Below are 17,577 nucleotides of genomic sequence, written 5' to 3' on the forward strand. Positions count from 1 at the left end.
GTCTCTAATGAAATATGAGTACAGCTATTTTATTTAATTTGAATGAAATGTATTGCTAGTATTCTAAGGATTATTAAATTTTGAACTTGAGAAATTGATTGAAATGATTGTGGATTTGTTGAAATTGGTTAAGTTTGATTGTGAAATTGAATTAGTGATTGAGAAAAAATTTTAAAAGTGCTTTTTACAGGTATTGAAGAACTATTTTCTCAAAATACAGACAGAACTCTGTCAAAATTTTTATAAAATTTGCGAAAAAATAAAATGGGCCAAAATTTCCAACTAGCTTTCAACTTAATTACATGTTTTAAATACTTATTAGTAAATGCTCACCACTTGTTAAAAGTAAGAAAATTGTTTTAAAATCCCTTGTAAGGTACTTAATGAATTATCGGTAGGTGAAGTTCGGTAGTTCATTAGGTAGTCTACGAGAACATGTTATGTCTTACAGAGGGGTAAGGTGTGACAATGAATACAGGCATAAAGCCTTTTGTAGTACTGCTAAAATAATACCCTAGTAGCATGCCAATCTATCCAATCTGACACACATGTCTAGGCTATACAAGGGCACATAATATCATTAAATATTAATATATTATGTTTTATGACTTCATTATTTCATGAAAAATTCCATAATTGATAAATTCATCATAATATTCATACATTCCTTACATCATTCGTATTGATCACAATTCACAACAATGGTGTTCATGTACCATTGTACTGAAGACATTCTTCCTTTCTCTCATAAAGAAAACTAATGTTCCATTCATATTTTCATGTGATTCATTTATTTATTACAATATTTATATGAATTCATAACTCATACAGGGTGTTATTATCTTATTTGTAATGGAAACATAAGTCCTAATGTAAATCTTATCCCATTTATACTCAACAATCCATCTAGGTTAATTTCATTTCATATTCAAGTGGTATCACTTATGTTTTATTAGACCTACTAGTGATGGAATTACAAACCTTAACTATATAATCATATAACTTAAATGTTCATTAAGTCATTTAGGTGACTTACTATTTCTATTCCAAGTAATCCATGAACATTTCATGGATTTCAAATTTCATACCTTAATTTCCTCTATCAATTTAGTTCTTACACTTGTGTCTTTGTATTACTATTCACATTACTATTCACTCAAATTGTTGACTTTTTAATACACAATAAATTTATTGAATCTAAGTTCATCAAGATACCACATTTTGCATTCTAAAGTTGTTGGTATTGGTTGCCAATACCATTTCAAAAGCTTAGTGTTGGTTACTTTATAATTTTCAAATTTCAAGCACTAAGTGTACAGTTCCATTCGTCATTTGTACAGTAAAAATTTGATAAAATTTTCATGAAATTTGTTCCTTATTATGTCTAATTACATTTCTTTTTTTGAATCACTCCATTTGGAGTTTTGTAGCTCAAGTTATGGCCTAAAAACCATAACTAGCCGCGTAATTTTTCAGATTTTCTGGGCAGATCAACTCTATAGTTTTATACACTGACTGCAGGTCAGATTTTAGACATGTTATGGTCAAAATTTGGGTTTATTTTCTTCATAAAAGTTGTAGGGCTATATCTCAGATTTCTGCTGGTAAAATTTTAGATCAATTGAACTTTTCTACACTGAGTTATGACCATTTGAACAAATACTGTTCATTTGGTCATTTTCCAGGGATAGCATGTTGATCACCCGGATTAGGGTAATTTTTAGGTCAACTTAGGCTGGGTTTGTTCACCAAAGTTGTGCCATTATGTGTCTAGTTTCATGTCCAATTGGCCTTGCACCAATTGAACCTGTACAACTCCAGTTATAGCTAGCCAAATCTGCTGGACTCACACCTAGTCCTGCAAGTCACCAAGGGCAGAATGCCTAAGCTGAACTCCATTATCCTTATTCACTTCAATTCCTCCTCACACACATTCAAATGGTCACTAATTGACCATTAAAATGTTAATATAACATTACATAGGCAAAACTCCAATTTTTCACAAACCCTAATTTCCAAAGTGTCCATTTCATGCTATCCATGCCATCTAACACATCCAACACACATAATTCAACATCTAACTCAAGTTTTCTCATCACTAACCACTTCTAAATAATTCAATTCATACAAATCAATAAATCTCATCCTTTTCCCATGGCTGTCAATTTTCATACATACTTCAATATAATGTTTTGTTCAATTTTACAACAAATTCTCATCTAATTTATCTTCCTAACAAAGATTAAAAAGAGAGGGAAGTAAGTATAGGCACTAAACTCTTTTAACCACTTTTTTGGCTAGTTAAAACTTTGAATTTTCTTCACTTTATGACAATCAAAATGTTACTCTTGATGTGGGGATTAATTTTTGTGAAGGGTGTGCAGGGTTTTGGGGTGAAAAACTTAGGGAAAATTAAGCTCAAAGCTTGATGAAAATGGAGGAATTAATGGATGGCCGGGTACTTGAGGGAGAGAAAGTAAGAAGATGAGCTGAAATTTTATGTATTTAACTCTAATTTTATCTCTTAAATAAATTTGTTAAATGGTGATTGGTGGAAAGAATTTAAATGACATCATCATGATGTCATAATTCCAATTTTCTTCATTTTTCTTTTCCTTTCTTTTCTACTCATTTTCAATTAAATTTTTAGCAATATTTATTCATATTTTAGATTATAATAATTATTTAATTAACTGGACAAGTCGGCCAAAAATCATCTCTGAAGATGAAATAACCAAAATACCCTCCGTTTAACTTAACAGACTAAAATTGTCTGTACCGATTAAAAATTTTCCTAAGCCTTTTCTTGGCATTCTAATGCCATAGAAACAGCAATGACTCTTCTCTGAAGTTCCAAAAATTATTTTATGAAGCTTCTCTTAGGTTTAGGGCTTTTAGTTGCGAAGACCGCAACTTCCTACTGGGTTACCAATCGCTAGGGCACCGGCTCATTTAACTTGGTTGTATTTTATTTCTAAAATTTTTTCAAAATTTTTCTTATTAATATTTGAGTTATTTATGTTTCCTCACTCTAATCTAAATATTTTCCCAAATGTTCTAGCTGTCCGAACCGACATCGATCACCGGAATAGTAGAATGAACGGAATTGCTACAGTGAGGGTATTACAATTCTTTCCCTCTAACAAAAATTTTGTCCTCGAAATTTATCGGGTGTAGGTATCTAAGATTATTCCTTTACCTTTCTATTACTCCCTCTGTCTACTCCTTTTATATATATATGGTGTTATTTAGTCTTTTCGAATCTATCATTATACACTTAGGCATATCATAAAGGAAGGATACTTTACCTCAAATTCACATTTGGGGCTTCTTGCTCCTCTCCGGCTTAGGTAACATTTGGAAGTGGTGTTACTCTTGTACTTGGTCCTTCCACGACCTCTGTCTGGGTCCGTGGTAAATTCCTCTTAGGACAATCTTTCAGACGATGGTTTATGGCCCCACATCTATAATAGGCTCTAGTCAATCCCCTACATTCACCTTTATGCCACTTGTTACAATGACCGCATTTTCTTGCTAGTCCTGGCTCACTCACTACTAGTGTTTTTGGTTGATCTCTTCTAGATATAGGCCTGGGTCTAGATCTCCTACTTTGATCAGATGTTTGACTTAACTGTTCTCTCGGCCTCTTATTACTAGACTGTCCAAATTTCCTCTTTTCCTAATCACCACTCCTCTTCTATTCCTCTTTATGAACACAACTAATATATTTCTTTCTGAACTTTATCAGAAAGAACTTCCAAGTTACGTTGGCTGGTGGCACTACTTTGGTTACAACATCCCACCACCGATATGCAGCTTCTTGTAACAATGAAACTGTACACTCCAAACTCTGTTCTGGTGTGCAATGGAGCTGCTGTAGGACTCTTTCTGTCCTTTCTAACCAATACTTAGCCGCTGAAGAATTGTTTTCCTTTCTACCATTGAAATCTATAGCTCCATACTTCCTAATTTTTCCTAAAGGAGATTTTCGCTGAGGCGGTGGTGGAATAACCCCAGTCATCTGTCGAAAGAATTTAGTTATCTGCTCAAACAAGGCTTGTTGGGGTTGTACAGGCACCTCTTGCACTGGTGGAGCAGGATCTCCGTGATTTCCAATATCACTTCCAGTCGGGATACAACTTACTACTTCTTTTTCTACTGCCCTCTGCTATTCTGAGTCCATACCTTAACCTAAAATAACCAAGAAAACAGATCTGCATTAGTGTCACCTCGACTCATATGATTGCAATGCATGTTATGCACACTATTCTTTTCCACCTATCTATGCCTAGGAACGCCTAAATGGTGCTCTGATACCAATAAATGTAACACCCCTCACCCGTCTGCAGTGTAGCCGAGCGAGGCATGTCACACTCGATGCCAAAGCATCCTATCTTATCTTACTTTATTATTTTAGTAATTTTGAATTCGTTTAATTTAATATCAATTATTTTTCTATGGAGAAACCAGTGGAATTTCCCCTATTTTATTTCTATTTGGAGCATTTCATTATTCACCTGCTTGAAAATTTAACAATATTTTCACAATAAAATCTTATCCATACTAATCATAATTATCTCATCAATTCGAATATCTTCTATATAATTCAATTTCATATTCATTTCCATTCATTCTCAACTCATATATGATAATTTTCAATCATCATTAATTTACATGATATACAATTTAATTACATATGAAATAATCAATTTATAAATTTACATCACATAAATATTACTTACAAATTCTTAATTTATATTACAACATGCGAATTACAACATGCGAAATATTTATAACATACAAAATACATAAAGTGATATACATGGGCCCTAACTACATGCATTGCTGAGGAGGTGACAACCTTTGACACTCTGCAGATCTGAACTCTCAAAATTCCCAGTCAATTGTCCATTGGGTTTTAGCTTCAGTACCTGCGCGAAGGAAACAATTCCATCGCGCTAAGCATTGCTGCTTAGTGGTGCAATAATATAACAAGAAATAATATATATAAATAAAAAATAATTGGAGCTTATTTTCTATACTCAAGAATTTTACTGGGTTCATATGAAATTTGCCATACAGTATATTTTTCATCATTTATGTTGCTCTCTAGAATCTCTTCTATCATAAGTTTACAATAATCATTTATATAATGTATAAATAAATCTAAATATTTAGTTTATGTTTATATTATTATGGAGGATGCATTTCTAATAATTACTTATGTTATGCTTATTTTTCTAGTCTTTCATTTACTCTCTTAATATTTTCTATGTGTTGTGGATCATTTTGTAATAATTAAATTCTTAATACTAGTTTAATACCTTTCGGATTTTTCTCACTAATTGATTTAGTTTATAATATTTTTAACTTATTTCAATAAATTTTTTTTTTCTGCCCAGGTAACTTATAACAGGCTGACTAAACTGGATAACAGGTCATTGGCACTGGACACTGCATGCCTCAGGCAGTCATACCATGGGACGCAGAACGTCAACTATGTATGCAGTCAGTATGGCTAAAAAGCCATTATAACACATAATCAGGCATAAAAGCCATGAGTGCGGGCATAAAGCCATGAATACAGGCATAAAGCCTTTCGCAGTACTGCTGAAACAATATCCTATTGGCATGCCAATCTATCCAATCTGATACACATGTCTAGGCTATACAAGGGCACATAATATCATTAAATATTAATAAATTGTGTTTTATGACTTCATTATTTCATGACAAATTCCATAATTGATAAATTCATCATAATATTCATACATTCCTTACATCATTTGTATTGATCACAATTCACAACAATAGTATTCATGTACCATTGTACTCAAGACATTCTTCCTTTCTCTCATAAAGAAAACTAATATTTCATTTATATTTTCATGTGATTCATTTATTCATTACAATACTTATATGAATTCATAACTCATACAAGGTGTTATTATCTTATTTGTAATGGAAGCATAAGTCCTAATGTAAACCTCATCCCATTTATACTCAATAATCCATCTAGGTTAATTTCATTTCATATTCAAGTAGTATCACTTATGTTTTATTAGACCTACTAGTAATGGAAATACAAATATTAACTATATACTCACATAACTTAAATGTTCATTAAGTCATTTAGTTGAATTATTATTTCTATTCCAAGTAATCCATGAACATTTCATGGATTCCAAATTTCATACCTTAATTTCCTCTACCAATTTAGTTCTTACACTTTGTGTCTTTGTATTACTATTCACATTACTATTTACTCAAATTGTTGACTTTTTAATACATAATAAATATTTTTGAACCTAAGTTCACTAAGATACCACAATTTACATTCTAAAGTTGTTCGTATTGGTTGCCAATACCATTTCAAAGCTTAGTGTTGGTTACTTTACAATTTTCAAATTTCAAGCACTAAGTTTACTATTCTATTAGTCATTTGTACAGTAAGAATTTGATAAAATTATCTTAATAAAAGTTGTTCCTTATTGTGTCTAATTACATTTATTTTTTTTGAATCACTCCATTTGGAGTTTTGTAGCTCAAGTTATGGCCTAAACACCATAACTGGCCAGATTGCAATTTTCCAAATTTTTTGGGCAGATCAATTCTATAGTTTTTGTACACTGACTGCAGGTCATTTTTTGGACATGTTATGGTCAAAATTTGGGTTTGTTTTCTTCATGAAAGTTGTAAGCTATGTCTCAGCTTTCTGCTGGTAAAATTTTAGATCAATTGAACTTTTCTACACTGACTATAACCATTTGAACAAACACTGTTTATTTGGTCATTTTCCAGGGACAGCATATTGATCACCCAGATTAGGGTAATTTTTAGGTCAACTTGGTTTGGTTTTCTAGGTAGGGTTTCTCCACCAAAGTTATGCCATTATGTGTCTAGTTTCATGTCCAATTGGCCTTGCACCAATTGAATCTATACAACTCCAATTATAGCTGCCCAAACCTGCTGGACTCACACCCAGTCCTGCAGGTCACCAAGGGCAGCATGCCTAAGCTCAACTCCATTATCCTTACTCACTTCAATTCCTCCTCACACATATTCAAATGATTAATAATTGACCATTAAAATGTTAATATACTATTACATAAGCAAAACTCTAATTTTTCACAAACCCTAATTTCCAAAGTGTCCATTTCATGCTATCCATGCCATCTAACACATCCAACACATATAATTCAAAATCTAACTCAAGTTTTCTCATCACAAACCACTTCTAAACAACTCAATTCATACAAATCAACAAATCTCATCCTTCTCCCATGGCTGCCGATTTTCACACATACTTCAATATAATATTTTGTTCAATTTTACAACAAATTCTCATCTAATTTGTCTTCCTAACAAAGATTAAAAAGAGAGGGAAGTAAGTATAGGCACTAACCTCTTTTAACCACTTTCTTGACTTGTTAAAACTTTGAATTTTCTTCACTTTACGACAATTAAAATGTTACTCTTGATGTGGGGATTAATTTTTGTGAAGGGTGTGTAGGGTATTGGGGTGGAAAACTTAGGGAAAATCAAGCTCAAAGCTTGATGAAAATGGAGGAATTAATGGATGGCTGAGTACTTGAGGGAGAGAAAGTGAGAAGATGAGCTGAAATTTTATGTATTTATCTCTAATTTTATCTCTTAAATAAATTTGTTAAATGGTGATTGGTGGAAAGAATTTAAATGACATCATCATGATGTCATAATTCTAATTTTCTTTATTTTTCTTTTCCTTTCTTTTCTACTCGTTTTCAATTAAATTTTTAGCAATATTTATTCATATTTTAGATCATATTAATTATTTACTTAATTGGAAAAGTCGGCCAAAAATTATCTTTGAAGACGAAATGACCAAAATGCCCTCCGTTTAGCTTAACAGACTAAAATTGTCTGTACCGATTAAAAATTTTCCTAAGCCTTTTCTTGGCATTCTATTGCCATAGAAACCTCAATGAATCTTCTTTGAAGTCCCAAAAATTATTTTATGAATTTTCTCCCAGGTTTAGGGCTTCTAGTTGCGAAGACCGCAACTTTCCACTGGGTTACCCATCGCTAGGGCACTGGCTCATTTAACTTAGTTGTATTTTATTTCTAAAATTTTTCCTAAAATTTTCTTATTAATATTTGAGTTATTTATGATTCCTCACTCTAATCTAAATATTTTTCCAAACATTCTAACTGTCCGGACTGACACCGGTCACCAAAACAGTAGAATGTACGAAATTGCCACAGTGAGGGTGTTACAAAAATCATATTTTATGTCATACTGCTACACAAATAGAATGTTGTTCCTTACTAAACTTTGAGCAAAAGATCCATTGTAATACCAGATCAACTATAAATCCCATATCGGAGACTGGATGACTTAGCCCTATAGGTGTTATTTTTAAATTTTGACCATACTTAAAATCTCTAGTCCCATAACAATTCCTAATATACTATAATTCATGCTAGGGTAACAGAGTCATTAACTCTCACTACCTTGCAACTATGATCTTTTGATATTCTAATTATAGAGTTTTAAATCCCGAATTAGGATTTTCAAATCAGTTCTAGTAGTAAAACTCTATTCTGATATATTTGTACCAGAGCGAAAGCTATTTGTAACAGTTTTTATCCTTATGTACTATTGGGTAGTACATAGCTGTACACAATAAATCCCAAGTCAGTACTGTAATCTGCAGCTTACAGCACAAACATCAAGAATATTACATAGTTACTACGATACATCCTAATAGATCAAACTTCCCTATACTTTATTTCTTTCAAATCCTCTAATATCTTAAACTTATTTTGATTATGGTACCCACTGACATCTATCAGTAGTAATATCCTTACCCGTATCTAAGGTAGCTATATTACTATAACTTTCTTTTAGGTCCTCTTGCCTTACCTAATTAGGCTTACTAATTAACTTTATAATTTATCGTAGTCTAAGAGATGTCTCTCACTAGAAACTTTTCCAAAACTAATTCCAATCACGCTTATTATCGTAATTCTTATCCTAAAAGACTAATTACTAACACATCAAAATTTATCTCCATGCACGGGAATAGCAGTAGAACATATAATTTTAGCATTAGCATATAAATAAGTAGAGCCAGAATCAAATAGTACATAATTATTCATTTCAAAGGTTAAGAACGTACAAGCAACTACATCTGAAGTCTCTGCTTCTTCCCCTCGATGCATGGCGTTCCATCTTTCTAGTGTATTCCTCTGCTCGGGTTAGTCCATTGTGCTAGAATTACCCGAAGTGCTGTCTCTACTTATGCCTCTGCCCTTACTAACTATTAATGAGCCTCTAAAATCAGAACCTTGGACTGATTCCTCTGGTGTAGTATGTGGCATAAATTAACGTGCGCTAGTATAATCTTGGGCGTAATGCCCGATTCTACCACAATTGAAGCAGGTTCTAGTAACCTTATAGCAAGCCACATACCTCACAGACACGCATAGGGTAGGAACTTTGAATTCTTTGCTGACGGGTTCTCGATTGCTTCCACCTTGAAGATCCACCTCTGTCATATCTATAAATTCGAGATTCCTCAAATTCTTTTCTTTTCCCCAATTGCTTATTCGAGTTCTGACCCATAGATTTCTCACTATTTTCTATTTCATACTGCCCTTATGGGGGTTGAGTCTTTACTTGGGCTTGAGCTTGGGCTGACAAACTATCATCCATTTGTTGGAAGAAGGTGGCCATTTGTTGTGCCACTTGTGCGGTGATTTGTACCAGTGGAATTGGTACAGTTAGGCCTTTCACACTCTAAGGAGTTGAGGCCTCCCCTTGTGCCTTAACTGTAACTAGTCGTTCTATTATTTTATCTCCCTCTTCCATTTCTATTCACAAAATCTTCTTTTCCCAGGACAACCTATACAAGGAGATTTCTCTCCATTAATTCATATTCATGATGTAAATATGTCGAATGTATCAAACATTTTAGCAGTTGTATTTACCGACAAAATATTTCAAATTCACAGTTTAAAATTTATTTTAAAACCATTGCTCTGATACCACTAAACATGTCACACCCTACCCCTCAGTAAGATGTAACATGATCCCGTGGTACATTTAATGAATTACCGTACTTCGCCTACCGATAACCCATTAAATATACTACAAGGGATTTTAAAACAATTTTCTTACTTTTCGAAGGTAGCGAGCACTTTTGGTAGGAATTAAAAACTTTTACTTGAGGTTTAAAGATTGGTTAAAATTTTTGTACATTTTTATTTTTACGCAAATTTTAGAAAATTTTCGGCACAGTGCCATCTATATTTGAGAAAAACAGTTCTTCAAAACCTGTGAAAAACACTCCTAATAATTTCATTTCTCAACCCCAACCGCCAATATATCTTCAAATCAATACAATTCAACTAAATTTCAATTCAAAATTCACAACTCAAAAATTTTTCAAAATAATTCGATAAACTCATAAACATTGCATCAAATTAAATTTACATACACAAATCTTAATTTATAAAAGAAAAATAAAAAATAATATTATTACAACTTTAATGTACAACTTAGATACATATGAACAAAATATTATTTACATCAAGTCAAATTTACAAGGGTATAAATAAATACCCGTACAAAAAGTCAGTATAGTCTTATTAATAGTAGCTCACTCTACTGCTTTCTCCTTGCTTCTATCTGCGACAACAAAAGAAGCTATCACTGAGTATAAAAATGCTCAGCGGTGCACAATAAAGTACAAAATGCATAATATAAAACATTTGTTATCAATTAACAGTTCAAATATTTCACAATCACGTTTTAATTCCCAGGGCCCAGAGCCGTGTAACTTACTAGAGCTGAATGGGCATGTTTCGCATGGGCACAAAAAGTTACGCGGGTCTCCAAGATTTACACGGGTCAAGTTATATAGCCCGTGTACTTCGTCTCTTCCTCATTTCTCTGGGTTTGTTTTAGCAGAAAGTTACACGGGTCTCCAAGATTTATACGGATCAAGTTATATGGCCCGTGTACTTCGTATCAACCACGCTTATCAATTCGACCTTTCCAAGCTTCCTTCCACACTATATTGCTCCAGAACTTCACCAAAACCCTTAAAAATATAGCAATAGTCAAATTTCTCTATTTAACACAATTATTTCAATAACTCTCTAAACATATGCCTAATAGATAACTATACTTTAATCAACTGAATTAAACATAAAAACACATTAAAAGCACTAAATGTGATGGGAGTAAAATTAATAATTTATACACTTATCAAGTATACAAGTGGTTTTCATTTCAATTCCTTACAATTCTCAACTTAAATCAAGTCCCTAAGCATGAATTAAGAGTGAGAGAGAGAGATTGGACACTAACCTCTTGATGAGCTAATCCCAACATGCCAAACTTCCTTTATTTCTTATTCTTTTTCCTGCCTCAAGTTACTCAAGGTATAAGGGTCAAGTTTAGTGAAGAGAGTAGGTAGTTTTATGGTGTAAAATCAAGGTTTGATAAGCTTTGAGGGAGGAGCATCAATGGTGGAAATGGAAAATGAATTTCAGCCAAGTGGGAATTGAAGAAGAAGAAACTAATTTTTTTTTTATGTGTTTTTATCCTCTCTTATTTGTATTAAGTAAGCTTGTTAAGTTTTATTGGTTAAAAATTTTTTATGACCTCATATTTACATAAGGTTTAGGTAATAATTAAGTTTAAATTTTATTTTTGTTTTGTTTTTCTTGCTTCTTTCTTTACTTATTTTTAAATAATTTTTTATCAATATTAATTCACATTTTATGTCATATATTTCACTTGCTTAAATGGACAAGTTGGTTAAAAATAATCTCTAAAGGCGAAATGACCAAAATACCCTTCATTTAGCTTAATGAGCTAAAATTGTCTATACCGATTGATTTAATTATCCTTACATTTTCTTAACAATATGTTATCATCAAAACCTCCATAACTCCTTCCTGGAGTCCCAAAAATTATTTCACAGAATTTCCCTCAAGTTTAGGGCTACTAGCTGTCTTCACAGCAACTTCCCATTAAGTCACCCATCGTTAGGCTACAGCTCATTTATCCTTAATGTATTTTATTTCTCAATTTTTTCCTAAATTTTTCTTAACATTATTTAGCCTATTTATGACTCCTCACTCTAGTCTAAATGTAGTTCCAGACATTTTGGCTGTCCGGACTAACATTAGTTACCGGAACAGAAGAATGTACGAACCAGTTAAAGTGAGGGTGTTACAGCTCTTCCCCTCTAATTAAAATTTTGTCCTCAAAATTTACCTGATGTAAACAATTGAGGGAACTTTTTCCTCATTGTCTCTTCACTTTCCCAAGTTACTTCCTCGGTGTTGTGGTGCCTCCATAGCACTTTCACCAGTGGAATCTGCTTGTTCTGTAGTTCTTTCACTTCCCGAGCCAGAATTCTTATGGGTTCCTCTTCATATGTCAAATCCGATTAAATTTCTATTTCTTTCATGGAGATGACATGTGAAGGGTCTGAGCGGTATCTTCTTAGCATAGACACATGAAACACATTGTGGATCTTATCCAGCTCTAGCGGTAAATCTAGCCTATAGGCCACTGGTCCCACATGCTCAGTGATTTTATTTGGGCCAATGAACCTAGGGTTTAACTTACCCTTTCTTCCAAATCTCAACACCTTTTTCCATGGTGAGACTTTGAAGAACACTTTGTCGCCAACTGCATACTCTATATCTTTTCTCCTCAAGTCAGCATAAGATTTCTGACTATCTGAGGAAACCTTCAAATTGGCTTTGATTAACTTCATTTTCTCCTCAGTCTGTTTCACCAGGTCTAGTCCCATAAGTTTATCTTTGCCTAGTTCAGTCCAACATAATAGTGTTCTACACCTCCTCGCATACAGTGCCTCATACGGAGCCATCTGAATGCTAGCTTGGTAGCTATTATTGTATATAAATTCTGCCAGTGGTAGGTATCTGTCCCAACTTCTGTCAAACTCAATAACACAACTCCTTGGTATATCCTTAAGGACCTGTCACATATTTCATGTTATTACTATCATTTCAATTTATTATTTGCAATAACTCAATGAGTTTCAAAGTTTACCTGGATTACTCGTTCTGATTGTCCATCCATCTGAGGATGAAAAGCCGCGCTAAAATGAAGTTGTGTGCCCAAGTCTTCTTGCAACTTCTTCCAAAATCTATATATGAACCTTGGGTCTTGATTAGATATGATGGAAAGTGGGATTCCATGCAGTCTAACAATCTCACTGATATATAATTCTGTTAACTTCTCCAGTGAGTAGTTAGTTCTAACTAGCAGAAAATTTGCTAATTTCGTCAATCTATCTACTATCACCCATACTGCATCATGTTTCTTCTGGGTGAGAGGTAGACCACTAACAAATTCCATAGTGACTCGATCCCATTTCCATTCAGGTATGTTTATGGGCTGTAACAAACCTAATGGAACTTGATGTTCTGCCTTAACTTGCTAACATGTCAGGCATCTAATCACATAGTCAGCTATGTTCTTCTTCATACCAGGCCACCAGTAATGAGGCTTCAGGTCATGGTACATTTTAGTACTTCCAGGATGCATAGCATAAACACTAGTGTGTGCCTCTTTCAGAATGCTATTCTTTAATTCCCCATTATCTGGTGCACACATTTTTCCTTTATAGTAAAGACACCCATCTTCTTTCACCTCATAATTAGTTTCTTTCCCTTCTAGGATTTTACCCATAATAACCATTAGCTTCTCATCTACCTTCTGGCCATCCCGAATCTCCTATAGCAGGTTTGGCTTTACTTGCAACTTAGCCAAAATAGCTCCATCTTGAGCTAAAGACAAACGGGCATGCAATGATCTCAAAGCTGTGATGGGCTTTCTACTTAGGGCATTAGTAACTACATTTGCCTTCCTAGGATGGTAGTCTATCACACAGTCATAGTCCTTCAGGAACTCAATCCACCATCTTTATCTAAGGTTGATCTCCTTTTAGGTTGGCAAGTATTTTAGACTTTTGTGGTCTGTGTAGATGTAGCACTTTTCACCATACAAATAGTGCCTCTATATCTTCAATGCGAAGATGATCGCTGCTAGCTCCAAATCATGAGTAGGGTAGTACTGTTAATATGGTCTTAATTGCCTAGAAACATAGGCGACCACTTTCCCCTCTTGCATCAATACACACCCTAGCCCATTATGTGAGGCATCACTGTAGACCACAAAATCCTTCCCAGATAATGGCTATGTCAACACTGGTGCTTCTGTCAACATAGTCTTCAACCTTTCAAAACTGGCTTGACACTTGTCATTCCAGTCAAATTTCACATTCTTGTGTAGCAACTTAGTCAGTGGAGCAGCTATCAAAGAAAACCTCTTCACAAATCTTCTATAGTAACCGGCTAGCCCTAAAAAGCTTCTGACCTCAATTGCATTTCTGGGAGGCTTCCATTCCATCACGGCTTTAATTTTCTTGAGATCTACTCTAATCCCATCAGTTGATACTATGTGTCCAAAAAAGGAGATCTCACTCAACCTGAAGTCACACTTGGACAATTTAGCATGCAACTTCTTCTCTCTTAGAGTTTGTAAAACAATCCTCAATGTTCATCATGTTCTTCTCTATTCTTGGAATTAACCAGAATATCATCAATAAAACCACTACAAACAAATCTAAGTATGGATGGAAGACACAGTTCATAAGGTCTATGAAAGCTGCTAGTGCATTTGTCAAACCAAACGGCATCACCAGAAATTCATAGTGCCCATACCGGGTCCTGAATGCAGTCTTTGGCATATCTGCATCCCTCACCCTCAACTGATGATACCCTGATCTGAGATTAATCTTGGAAAATATGCCTGCTCTCTTCAATTGATCAAACAGATCATCAATTCTGGGCAACGGGTACTTATTCTTCACAGTCACCTTGTTTAACTACCGGTAATCAATACATAATCTCAAAGTCCCATCCTTCTTGTTAACAAATGGCATAGGAGCTCCCCACGGTGACACACTGGGGCATATAAACCCCTTATCCAGTAACTCTTACAACTGGATTTTCAACTCCTTTAATTCAGTAGGTGCGATCCTATACGAAGCAATTGAAATCGGAGCTGTACCTGGTATTACTTCAATAGCAAATTCAACTTCCCTTCTTAGTGGCAAACCTGATAATTCTTTAGGGAAAACATTAAGGAAATCATTTACTATGGGTATATCAGACAGGTCTAGCTTAGCCTGCCTAGTATCAACTACATACACCAAATAGGCTTCACAGCCTTTTCTCATTAATTTTCTTGTAGCAGTGGCTAAGACAACATTGGACAAGAAATCTGTCCTTTCACCCACAACTGTTATCTCATCATTCTCAGGAGTTTTCAATGTAATTCTCTTCAATTTACAGTCTACTATTGCCTGATGATGTGACAACCAATCCATACCCAAAATCATGTCAAACTCGTGGAAAAGCAATTCAATCAGGTCTACCGAGAACTCATACCCCTGAATCCTTAATGGATAACCTTTGTACACTCTATTCACCAACACACTGTGGCCTAGTAGATTAGTAACCAGAATGTTTTGGTCACTTTCCTCTACTAGTATTCCCCTTTCTACAGGTAGCTTGATGCAGATGTATGAATGCGTGGATCCTGGATCCACCAATGCATGCACAGGTATGTCATAAAGAGAAAACATACCTCGAATGACATCTGGGGTGTCCAACTCATCCTGAGCTCTCATAGCATATGCTCTGGCTAGTGCCCTAGCCTCTAGCCTCTCAGCTAACTCTGTTGCTGGCCTCTGTGATGTACTAGCTGCCTCAGCCTTACCCGACCTTCTACCTCTTGGAGCTATAGAGGCAAGCCTATCTGCCTATGCTAGAGTAGATGTAGCAGCCCTCCTTGGACAATCCCAGACCTGATGCTCTATAGACCTACACTGAAAACAACCCCCAATCACTCGCTAACATTCTCCCTTGTGCCACCTTTGACAGTGTGGACACACTGAAGAGACTATTAGGGCTGGTTCCCTGAATACTGTCCCTGGAGAGCTGCCCCCTGAGGGTGTGGACTGGCCTCTCCTCGATGTGAACTGGGATCTGGGCCTTTGGGACTGGCCCTGACCTTGTGGCTGACTGAAGCTCTGAGTAGGAGGACCCTTGAACTTCTTCCTAAGAGTAGAAGGTGCACTGGTCTGACCCGTACCTCTTTTCTGCTGTCTATCCCTTCTGCTCTGCTCATTAATTCTGACTTTTTCAACCTTTAATGCAACTTCAACCAATTTTGTGAAGTTCGTAATTCCCAAAGCTGTAATCATTATCTTGATGTTGTTATTCAGCCCTTCTTCAAATCTTCTGCATCTCTCAACCTCTGTAGGGACTATCTCCCTCCCATACTTGCTCAGTCTGACAAATTCACGCTCATATTCTGCCACTGATAATTTTCTCTACCTCAGAATGATGAATTCTCTTCTTCTTTCTTCCAAATACACACTGCCCACGTACTTCTTTCTGAATTTTGCAAGGAAAAAGTCTGGGATTATCTGATCTGGCTGCACCTCAGTGGATATTGTGTCCCACCACTGATATGCATCGTCTTAGAGTAATGACACAGCACCCTCCAGGTTCTGCTCTGGGGTGCAGTGAAGTTACTTCAGTACCCTTATGGTTCTATCTAACCAATTCTCAGCTGCCACTGGGTCATCTTCTTTCTTACCCAAGAAATCCATAGCTCCAAACTTCCTAATCCTTTTCAGGTGAGATTTTTGCTGTGGAGGTGGTGGCGGTGGCATAGCTCCTACCATCTGTCTGAAAAATTCAGCCATTTACTGAAACATGGCCTACGGAGGCTGTGCAGGCACCTCTGGCACTGGTGGAGCAGGTTTCCCCTTGCCTCCAGCTTCAGTCATAGGTGGAGCATGACTCTCCACCTCTTCCTCAACTGCCAATTACGATTTTGGATCCATATCCTAACCAAAACAACCAAAACAAATAGATCTACATTAGCGTCACCTCAACATTCACAAATGCAATGCAATGGTATGCACTCTATCTAGACCCAAAAACGCCTAAACCTTACTCTGATACCACTAAATGTGACACCCCTCACCTATCTACAATGTAGCCGAGTAAGGCATGTCACACAGAGTGTCAAAGCACCTTATCTTGTCTTATTCTAAATTCCATTTTTTTTATTGATAAAAAGGCTTTTATGCAAAGTTCATACCATTTATGTAATTTAATGAAATTTTATTTAATTCGGAGTTTCCGCAAATTTTATGGAAAATCTGGCAGAGTGCTGGCTATAATTTGGAAAAACAGTTCTTCTGAACCTATTAAAAATAATTCCAATATAATCCTCAATTTCTCAAACTCACTTAGATCAAAACAATCTCAAAATTTCTCATCAATCTTAACATTTCAATATAATCTCACAATTTCATTATATTGAAATCAACCTCAATTTCATGGAGAAATACTCAAATTTTATTAATTAACAAAATTTACAAATATTTACATTATCATATAATTATATGAGTTTGTAATTACAAAACAAGAACTAATAACAAAATGCAAAGTACAAAATACAAAACA

Source organism: Hevea brasiliensis, chromosome 11 (assembly GCF_030052815.1).
Source record: "Hevea brasiliensis isolate MT/VB/25A 57/8 chromosome 11, ASM3005281v1, whole genome shotgun sequence".
Classification (NCBI taxonomy): Eukaryota; Viridiplantae; Streptophyta; class Magnoliopsida; order Malpighiales; family Euphorbiaceae; genus Hevea; species Hevea brasiliensis.